This window comes from Saccostrea echinata, unplaced genomic scaffold, assembly GCF_033153115.1.
Source record: "Saccostrea echinata isolate AGI-Se365-2 ecotype Australia unplaced genomic scaffold, CSIRO_AGI_Sech_v1 ptg000009l, whole genome shotgun sequence".
Taxonomy (NCBI): Eukaryota; Metazoa; Mollusca; class Bivalvia; order Ostreida; family Ostreidae; genus Saccostrea; species Saccostrea echinata.
In genome coordinates this window covers 25,994,065-26,006,190 of record NW_026889758.1, presented here as the reverse complement: position 1 = coordinate 26,006,190, position 12,126 = coordinate 25,994,065, and the positions used below count along the sequence as shown (strand labels likewise).

Below are 12,126 nucleotides of genomic sequence, written 5' to 3'. Positions count from 1 at the left end.
TTTATTCTAGAAAACAAAAGATGTCAAAAATCTTTGTTTATGTGGCATTGAAGTGGTAATGTGCTCTATCCAGATAAAAGATGAGATTGTCCAGTTAGTGTTCTTTTACTGTCCACCAAGGTTTGCAACAATCAAAAACTTCCAGCTCTTCATAACCTCCCTCCTATCTTTGGGTTTGTTGGATATTATGAAACCTGTTGTTGTGATGGGGGACACAAATATTGACTACTTTTCCCAAAAAGAACTAGAACTGTTGGTAAAGGGTATGGATGTTTCACTATGTCAAATAATGCATAGTTGTACAACAGATTATGGTAGTTGTTTGGATCACATATATACAAATAGGCCTGTCAAAACTTCTGATAATTTCAGAGGTATTTCATGTGCTACTTTAGAATCATTTTACTCTGACCACAAACCCATTGTTGCATATACCAGTGTAAGGTTCTTTGTTGTGAATTTTAACTACTTGCAGAACATTTAACATTACAGTGGGACAAAATGTTAGTATTCTTAAAACAATAATGACCACTTTCTTGATGTAACGTTAGAATAGAAAAAAATTGGACAGTCTGTCTGATTTATTTACCAGGAGAGTAAAACAATTATATTGAGTGTTTTTATATTTTACTTTTAAGCATATTCTGCAAAATTTTCTCAAGCTTATAATATTGTCTTTCAGATGCAACACAAGACTCTAAGAGAATTGCAGGGCTCCAAACCTGGAGACACTGCACTCTACCCTACAGCCATGGTAAAGGTCAATGTTGTGAAAGTAGGGCATACAGCCACTTTCACTAACAGCAGTGGAGAGAAAGGACAGATTATAAATTTCAGTGTAGCTGATGCCATTGAGGCCATGGTGGCAACTTTAAGTGATGAATCCAAATTCAACCAGATCAGAGAAGGGCGATCTTTAACCATCAGAAATTTTCTAGTTAAAGGAAGTCGACTTGTCCTCTCCAAGCAGTCTAAAATTATGGCAGGTCAGGCTGTGCCAGTTCCACCCACCCTAGCTGCAAAGGGCATCACAGTTATCATGCCGCCATCCCCAACAAAGAGTTTGAAAGAAGTGCTGCAGTCCCCAATCAAATCGCTACTGACAGTTCAGGGAGAAGTTATTAAGGTAAGCCTATAAAATATATGATCTATTAAATATACATTTACTCTTTCATTTTATCTCACTTTTTCTTAAAACTAATTTTTGGGCCACTATAATATTTTTGTATAGTTTATTCAGCATGTATATTTCTTTAAACAGGATGAGGCAATAAAAACCGTACAGGTGAGTCAAGTTGAGACCAAAGTCAGAACTCTGACTATTCAAGATAACGAAACGCAAGTGGAACTGACTCTCTGGAGGGAATTAGCCAGCCAAACCATAACAATCGGGGATTACATAGAAGTGACCCATTGCATAGTTGCTGAATGGCAGCGAAGAAAAACTCTAAATTCCACCAGAAACACAGCAATTAAGGTATCTACTTTGCAAAGACCTAAACTTTTCTGGTTTTAAAATTCTCATTCTTTTTCAGCCAAATGTACAAAAAATTCAATTTATGCTTACTAAATTGAAAATTTCAGCCTCACAGTAAACACAAATTTCTGGAAATTAATAAAATTGTATCAGTATGAAAGGCATTGTGTGATATGCTTCAGGTCTGATTCTCATCTCGACATTCAATCAAAAAAAAAATTTTTTTAAACAAACTGTGTTGATTCACAGGGCCCATAAAAGTGGGTGTCTTAAATATATCTTAAGTTTCCTTGGTAAATAAATAATATGGAAATTGGTAGTTGTTGATGATGATGCTAAAATTTCACTTTTGTCCATATAGAAGACACAGCCTCGTGAGAGACAGGTGATTGGGGAAGTTGAAGCCATTTCCTTTGGGGACACCACATGTGAAGTCTGCCTTCTTGAAGATGCTGTGTATAGGGATTATGTTGTAGACATAAGCCCAGCTACAAAGATTTGGAGATGTGTCGCAGTACACAAATCAACAGATGGAAGACGTTATTGTGCAGAAGTTGCCATTCCCAGTGAAACTTACGGCCATCGGAATGACTGTCCAGAGCATTGAACTTTAAGGTTTCTTATTGGACATACAATACTGATGAAAGACAAACTTGCATAATGTACAAATAATCCAGTCATGAAGTTTCTGATGTTCCATAAGATATAGTGTTGTATCTCCATCATTTTTAAGAAAGTTCAATCCCACATACAATATCAGTAAAACACTGTATTTATCTTATTTAAATTGCAAGTAATGTACATTAAATGCACTTAATTTTTATATATACCTGCTGGTGATATTGTATTTTCTCACTGATGTGACATCTGATCAGACAAAAGTTCTTCATTCACATTTATTATAAACGAATTCTACATATAGATATCTATTAATATGTACATAGTGCTTTGTTTTCCTGATCACCAATTACCATTTAAACTTGAGTTTTAAGGCTATGATTTGTTATTTCATCTGTACACAGGAAACCAAAATGTGCCAATATACATATCTTTTACATTTTATGCTATCTCATGTGCTGTTAATATGCATCAACTGAACTTCAGGGCCAAAGTATGTTATTCCATTTGATTTCTTTCACCATCCCTGTAAATATATATTACTTTTTACTTAACAGACATGTTTGTATGTGTTCAATGTCTTACTGGTGCTATTTCTTCATATTGAGAAAAAGTTAATATACCTGGACTGCACTACTCCATAGTATGTTGTTGTCTTTTGTGTCCCTGTAAATATTATACTTTTATTTATTATGGCCCATATATATTTCTAATGAATACAAACTTTTTTGTGTCATTTTTACTGTTCTCAGAAAGTTCAGTGCCCTGACTGTACTCTGTCATAGTGTGTAGTTATCCTGTAGGAATGTTTTCGATGTAAATATTTTTTTCCCAGATATGGCAAAGATGTGGTTTATGTGATCAAGCTTTTTATTTGTGTGATTGCTTAATGTGTATGGACTAAAATTTGTCATATGTAATTATGCTGCTAAATTTGTTTTTCTGTCATTTTTTAGTATTATACTTTTGATATGCAAAAGGTCTCTTATGTTTTCACATTTTAATGTGTACATTTTTCCCTTTTCTCAAACAGTAATGTGCAAGGATTGCATAATACCATAGAATGTAACTATCCTGATTGATATGATTCTCTAGCAATCTGTTCCTTAATTATTGTACCTTTTATTCAACAAGTATGAGGTTTATGCCTACAAACTATTACTTGTGCAATTTTGACATATTTCTAAACAGTTTATGTCTGTACCTTTGTGCCAAATTCTCCAATCACTCTATTTGATTTGTTGACTATTATGTCCCTAGAAATATTACACCAGGGTACTTCTCTTAACAAAACATGCTATGTTTAAAACATATATTATCATATTATAAGAAATTATTGTCACATTGTTTTCTTTCAATGACTAGAAATCATGCCTTCATTTACCACATGTTAACAAGAAAACCCATTCACATCATTGATTAGTCTTTTCACTTGTAGAGAAATTCTTTGTTCCTCTGTAGCATATCATAGCATTTTTTTCAACATATATTTTTATCTACATTCCATACATTGTGTTCATTATAATAAAAGTACTTCTTTTCAAATGTTGTAAATATGTCTACAGTTTTGTCTTTTTTGAATAGGAAATTCCTGTTGCTTGGTGTATTATTAGGTACAGATGTTTTACATATGTAATATTACATGTATTGTGAACGAACTACCTGAGTGGTATACAAAGCTGAAAATTCTTTTTCAATAATACATGTATATACTTGTGATTACCTTGTTCCTTTCCTAAACATTTTTAAAGACATTTTTGTGCCATTTTAACTTGTTCTTTATTCACCTTGTTTCAATAAAAATATTTCCATTATTTCTTCGTCTTGTTTCTCTATTCAAACTAATTGAAGCATAAGAGAAAAAGTGAGAGTACTCTTCATCTTTACAATAATTTAAATAAGGCCAACTTGAAATAGTGTTTGTTTGCCCTCTCCTGTCCAGAATGGAAAAATTGGGTCAGAAGGTAGTTGGGAAAATTATTTTCTCAAAAATTTCAACAGCAATGCTTATTTCTCAAAATCTGTTTTCCGGATTACATAAAATATAATGGATGTACTTGTTTCCTGGATGTTATAAAAAAATTTTTAGTCAGGCCATTTTTAGTCCATCAGTCAAGGGAATGCAACCAAACAAAGTTTTAAGATGGCCTAATCTAATTTTCAAAAACATGAAGGTGTACTTGAATGTGAAAATGGCGATTTAAAAGCTGAGATTAGTTTCCCTTCCATCCGACAGTATATGTAATGGAACTTCTTGAACATGCTGATATTGCATATTTCAAATTCAATTTGTTACGTTCCCCTGCATTCTAACTACCTAAATACTGTATTCTTATCCCCCCTCCCCTCTTATCTGCTCCAACATTTAGTTGCTAACCAGCATTTCACTGACTTTTAACTGAAATAAAAACATGTCTTACTTGCTACAGTATATGATTGAACAAGACATGTGTACAGCACTTCACTTATAACCATGATATGACATTGCTTGTATAAGATCCCACTATATCTCAAAAAAAAAAGTCTTCCAGTTTTGGCACTTCAGGAAGGTATTTTGTACTTTGTACACCTAATTTCTTGAACAAATTTACATGCAATTGAATTTCAAATTCTACAAAAGCAATAATCAAATAATTGGTAGCTACCTGTTTGTGGCATGATTTTCCCAAAATTTTATCCATTATTGCAATTACCATTGCAAATTATACAAGTACTAAACAATTCTACACACACTTCCAGCAAAATCATGGTTTGTTATATTTCCAAACCCGTCTTACCTTCAAACCTTACTCTGGCAAAATACCTTTCACATGACAAATTTCAAAACAATTTCACAACTCCCATTCATTAATGTTTATCCTGGTTTATACATTGTATATTCATATGGTTACACACCACCCATGCCTTCGTCTATCAGTACTACCAGTACTTTGATTAGTCATTAATTTGCAAGAACCATCAGGAAGTGCAGATTCATGATTGTTCAAATCTATGCCCCTTGGGGGTAGGGTCGGGCCACAATAGGGGATGTATAATAGCGAAATATTTTTAAAAAAAATCTTTTAATGTTAGCAGTGTTTATACACACATTAATATACAAGCATTGCGTAAAACGAAATTAAATGTCTACACTTAATATGGGAATATTAATTTGAGAGCTGTTCCATTTCTTTTTCTCGAATCGACACAACAAAAACACTGCTTTTCTATGACAAAACATGCTGCTTTTTCCGCAATTTTTAAAATACTTCTTCTTGGTAATAAATTGGTTTTAACCAGAAAAAGTCTATAACATGTAAAACATCGTTAATTGACCAGGATCTAGGTAAAAATATCTAAAACACCAAAAAAAAAAAAAAAAAAAAAAAAAAAAAAAAAAAAAACACGGAGCCTATCTAAACATCGTTAATCGACCAGGATCCAAGTAAAAATATCTAAAACATCAATAAAACACGGAACCTATCTAAAATGATGCCCATGTTTGTTAAATCCTGAAATATTCAAAAAAGGTTCTTGTCCTGGTTTTGTCAGGAAAGGTTATACTTCAAGAAACGCAACTACAGTGGATTCTGTGTATAAGGAGATGCTCGGGGCATCAGTTTATATGTCGTTATAACCGATACTCGGTTTTATTCGAATTAATTGTGATTTTCACAAGCTTTGAATCGATTGGTATTTTAATAATGTATATATAATAGGTTCAAGATAAAATTTTTAAATGCGCAAAATATTAGAATGTACAGAATAATCAAAAATTAAATACAGGTAGCCGCATACTACATGTAGTCTTTTATAAAATGCAGAAACGACAAATCAAACACAGTTAAGCTAGCAATCGATTCTTAAAAAACAAAAGCAAAAAAAAAAAAAAACATACATTTTTTTTTAATCGCGGAAAAGGCGGCGAATATCAGAGCGGTAGTAGAGACCCTAACACCCTGTAATATATAGACATCTGAACACATACACCAATCCACTCCCGGTATGGTCATGATACAAAATCATTAGCTAGAACAAATGTCTGTGCAGCTTAATTTTTAGTTTATGGGGTTATAAACATGTATTCAACAACGAGATATTAGATATATCAATGAGCAAGAGTCCTCAGGTAGAGCAAATTCAAGTTTGTTAAAGTTATTGTCCCCGGGGATGGGGTCAACAACGGTGTGATCGGCTATTTATACCCAAAAATCACGTGACCTTAATATCGAACACGCGACAACTGCGGCAGCACATAAGTATAATTACTTAAGAAATTGGAAATTAGAGTGTTTGGGGGGGGGGGGGGGTCTTCGGTGATTTAAAGATAAAAAATAAACAACTTGAAAGTACAGAACTTGAATAATATATCGTAAAATTGTATTTTCAGAACTTGAATAATATATCGTAAAATTGTATTTTCATAAGAATCATTTCCAAATATTTAAAACGTGTATACTAATTTAAAAATATAAATAAGTATTTAATATGGTAAAGTTAAGACTATACAATTATGTTTGAACATTTGAAAAACGTCAGAAATGTGTTGAATTGATCTTTTAAAAAAATAAGCAGAAAAAAATCCTTATGTCCAAATAAAAAAAAAAAGAAACTGGCCTTATTGTACTCCTACTAAGATGTGATATTCCTACTTTTATAGTGAACTCTTCAATGAAGTAGATGTTTATCAAGAAATAGTCAATATTCTACACTAAATTCAGTCAAAAAAATTCAATCATCCATTATTAAAAAAAAAAACTTGTGGAAAGCAATATTAAAGACCTGACTGGATATAGCCTTAGGACTCTTTCCATTCTATTTTTACTAATATATCGTATTTTGTTTATTATTAAAAAAAATACTACATGTTCGTAATGATAATGAATCGTTTATTTTTTTTTATATGTCGAATAATATTCTTTGAATTAAAGGTTTTATCAGGAATTACATGTACTGACAACAAAATATACGAAATATTAATTCTTTTAATGACATTACTTTTTGTAAACAATTATAATGTGAGTGGGTGAGAGTGCTTGTGCGAAACGGACTTCCTAGATCTAGATGCTGTCTTGTGATGGAATGCTGCTCTTTTCCGTGCCCTAGTTTTTAAAATTTGATTCTTTTTTTAATATTTATATTTCGTTTAGTCAAACAACAGGATTCACTTTAAATATAACTGTTTCTGTCATGCAATTCAAAGCCCATTTAGGACCTATCAAAATATTTTTGTATTCCTTGTAGCAATGTGAATTTGTTATGCGAATTCAAAAATTGGTTTTAAATTCGTTAAAACAAAGTCTAAAATTTATAATGAATTTAATTCGTCTAAATGAATTCTTAATTGAACATTCAAAGTGAACACATTTGAAACTATACGATTCCTGTATTTCATACATGTACAACATCAGTTTTTAAACTGTTATGACAACAGTCACAACACAAAGAATTCATTTTACATATTTATTGAATCAAGTAGCCAAAAACATCACACAATATATCAGTTAATTTCAAAAGGACAATGGAAGAAAATGGCCGCAATGTATTAACCCAAGGATATGAGGGAATATTCTGTATACCAACATAGCAATGTAAGTATAACGGGCAAACCGGTGGCCTGGCGTTGAGCGCCAGTACCAAAAATCCCAAAGTATGAAAATACCATTTGGGATTGGAAGGGTTTTCCAAGAGTGAAGTAACAAGGCCAGATAAGTTGAAACTTCCCAATTATATCCCCTCAGACCAGCCACAGACATTGATATGATATTCCTCCATATTACATGTACCAGCAATGCAACCACACCCACCAATGTTTATTCAGTGATTATTCAAAGCAAACCACACCTAAGGTTATTTAAAAGGGTTCCGACGTAACGGAACAGATTGACTGAAACATTGTCATGCAAAATAACACCTCCCACAATTCAGTAATACATTTTTTGACTTATTTATTTTCTTGCGTTTTTGGTCAATCTTGTGGCCACATTTTAAAGGTGCACCATGCCAATATAAGCGAGGGAGTATTGCAGTCCGAACTAACTTGGTTTTTGGTAGAAGTGCATTGTATCGAAGTAAGCTACATGTAATTTCTTCAACTAACGTTTTACTAGTTAGACCCTGTTACAAAGTCATTTTAGCCTACGTGAATTTTTAACATTTGGTGGCCAATACTGTTTAAGAAGTTTAATGATCTCTTGGTTTAATTGATGCTACTGCATCCCTCTTCTAGCATGCCAGAGAATGTCAACTGGTAAAATCTTTTCTTAGCTAATTTGATCTGCCAAACTGTCCAGCCCAATAAGGTATAGAGGATCCAAGTATCCATATCTGTTTCGGGGGACCTACAATTCTTAGGTTGAGTTAGTATAATTAAGAAATCTTGAATGTATTAATTTTAAAATTATTTTGTGGATCTATTGATCATGCAGTCTTGATACTTTAATCAGGTGATCTCCACCTGCCTGCTTTCAGTCATCGTAAGGAACCCCTTGTAATGCCATATCGTAGCCCGATAAATTCTAAAACTGTGTGTGCCAAAGTAACCTGATGTGTCCGAAATTTTAAGTGTTTTTAAATTTGTAATACTGCGTTAAACTGAAACCTAGTGAGAGGTGCAGTGTCAATGTGGACTAAGAAAATGTGAAAGGCTGATGTGGTAGGGCTGACTTTTGAAAGTTCCATAATGGATCTAACAGGACATGGGAAAATCAGGTTGACCTTGAATAATGAGTGTTTGCTCACCTGTTTGTCGAGTTTTTGAAAGTGGGATTGTTATTCTAACTTGATTGGTGCAAGGCTTAGCTTCAATTCCTTGAAACCGAATAAAATGCGAGTTAGTGTTATAAGCTGTGACTGTGCATTCCCCCACCCTGAGCAAAGCAAATTATGCTAAACTAAACGCACATGTACAGTGCAGGGAACTAATTTTGTTACATAAACCAGCATCAGCATAAGCATTAGTAGCATCAGGATCGAGCTAGCATCAGCATCAGCATTTAAAAAACAGCATTACCAGGTTCAGGATCAGGAAGCAAAGGATAGAACTAGCATAGCTAGCACTGACCTAGATTTAAAAACCAGCATTGACCTACTTAAAATCAGGATTATGCTGGTTTACTAATAATACAGATTCATTTTTCACAAAACGAAACAGCAAGTAGATATTCTTTTTTCAGTCGGGAACAAATACGAATAATGTATTTCTTGCGGTTAAATTATTCAATACAATCTTAAGATAAATATTAAATTAATTTAATTGCAATAATCCCGCGATATTTTTCAATCTGAATCAGCTGATTACCAAACGTCCTGTGGATAATGGAGTCCAGTGCTGAGGCCTCGCCACGGCTTGATGTTATTGAAATGGGTGATAAAGGGGTAAGTAGTAACACTTGGTCAAGAAAAATAAGTTTCATAATACAATAAAAGTATGATGTTTGGTGTATAACTATTTACTATAATTTTTATTGGGTTTTATGTGCATACACGTACTATTGAAGTAATTAACAATCCGAATTTCCTCTAAATTGACGGAAGCCAGAAATAAAGGTCGCAGTGCCTTTGATAAGATAATCATAGAGGTGTATTGAACAAAACCTAATAATTAAACCAAATAATTGATTCTGTATTATTCACAGCATTAAACGAATCTGGTTTAAATATTTTTAATGCGGAGGTTCTTAAATTTTATAAAAACATGTGCAGATAAATTTGTGCATGTACCAGAAAAAATTTCACTTTCAAGTAGCTAAGAAATAATTATCATTATAACACAATATAATATATGGGAGAGGATCTATGCATGAAAATACATTCATTTTAGATTTTTTACACTAAATATTCTTTTCCTTGTTTGATGAATTGCATTATTCATCATAGTGGTGCATTGTGTAAACTAGTTTGTATAATTGTCATGGTATGTAGAATTTTATTTTAAGTACTTGAATCCATTAATACCCTTGCAAATAAGATCTCAATTCAATTAAATACACCAGATTTTATCAACAGAAGTCTATAAATCATTATCTGTGTTTTTCCCAAATTAAGTTTTGCAAGATTTGTAAAAAAAAAAATATATATATATATAAGATGATCAATGAATAAATCTTAGCTTCTTTGTATAATGTACTTTTATCTTTATTATAGCTCTTTGTGGAAGAACATGAGAGTACTTGATAGAAATGGAGTGCTATGAACAGTCTACAGTTTGTTGTTTCAACACCCCACATGAGAATCGTTTATTCATATGGAGACGCCAACACTTGCCGGGGAAAGGCTGCAAATTTAGACCTGTAATCGGCACTTAGGCCTTTAAGAAGGGAGAGATCTTTTTCATGCCAGCACCTTCTGCGACACTGTAACTGGGTATATATGGTCTCATCCAAAGGACTGGAGCAATCTACAGTGATGTCCGAGAATGATGATTCAAAGAAAATTCTGTTTGAAAAATGATTTTTTTTTTAAAAGAGAAATGTTCTTGATTCCTAAAAGTAGAGGGCATGGACAGTATAATGTAATGGTGAAAACTTACAAAAAACAGTTTTTCAAGAAAGTGAACTTGTTGAAAGAAACTTTGCTGGTGGTCAAGAAAAAAGCTTCACTTTTTCATGCAAACACCATTCTATTTATTTGACTTTGTGGACATAAATTTATCAAACAAGTGAAAAAGCAGTGAATATGGGACATGAATTGTAAAACTATTAATCTGATTATTCCATCATTACACCATTTCAAAAAATTCTGAAAGTTGTTATGGGACATTTGTGATTCAATTTATTATTAATTATAATTTGGTTAAGTTAAATTGGCACTGACTATAAATGAACTGCAATTTTTAGACACTGGGAATATTGTTTTTATTGCTTCCATGAACTTAAAATTTTAAATGTATACTGTGTTGTTCTACAATAAACATAGAATAACCTTTATTTTGTCCCCTACTTCAAATATACTGTGTCTTACAGCACAATTTGCTTCTAAGGAGTGGTAGAAGAAAAATTTGGAAAAGATGATATAAGAGTTTGTTATATTTTCAGAAACTGGACATTTTACCAAGGTGGTACACATCTAGAAAAGAAAAACTGATAGAAAATATTACTGTAAATTTCATATATGAAGGTTTTAATTTTAAAATTGTGAAATTTGTTTTGAAATGAAGGAGAACAGTTTTAATGTTACATCATCAAGGTGAAAAGATATCTGGCTAGCATCAAACTCTAAATCTATGGTACACCATAGTATAATAAGTGAATGATTTAAACCACTGGCTTAAACAATGAGGAAAATGTATCTATACAATATGTACCATGATGTAAGAGAAGAAATATCTATACAGTAAAACATGGTTATAACGAACATGCTATAATGAATTCATGCTGATGGCGAAATGATTTTCATTCCCTGTGGTTTTAAAATCAATTGGAAAGTAAACATATAACAAATCAAAACTGTTTATCCCAGGCATTTTGCTGTAAGCTTATTTTTCTGTATTTGAATGATAAGTTACTTCATTCTAAAATGCCCTACATGATAATGTGTTATCCCCCATATTTAGTCTCTTAATGCAGATTACGGAATTTTCCAGTTAACATTTTAAATGAAATCCAGATAAAGAAATGTTATCATTTCAAGTTTAAAATATATTCAGATGTCAATGAATGGGGACATACCGGTATTACTATTTTTGTCTATACAACTCATTAAAGCTGAACATGATTCGTAAAAGAAATTTGTCCGCCATATTCGATTGGATCTCGCTATATCTGAGGGACCCTATATATAGGGCCGCTCACTTAGTCACTGGTCAGTGTAATCAATCGTCATTGGTGTCATCGTATGCTATACAGCACTCGGTAGCGGCAAAAAATAACGGTTTACTTCTAATGCAGGATTGTAAGATACCAAAGGGACTTACAACAGTTGCACAGTGCAGTGCAGTATACAAACAAACACTAATACACGTAACTGCAATAAAATGTAAACAAAGGCAATGCAAGATAACCAGCACGAACACGGGTCGCCATTCCAAGCCAATACCCATGACAATAAAGCAG

At 32.7% G+C, this 12,126-nt stretch overlaps 1 pseudogene; it reads left to right on the top strand.

Annotated features, from left to right (window-relative positions):
* The first annotated feature begins 682 nt into the window (after nt 1-682).
* Nucleotides 683-2,091, top strand: LOC133183519 (uncharacterized; annotated as a pseudogene).
* The last annotated feature ends 10,035 nt before the right edge of the window (nt 2,092-12,126 follow it).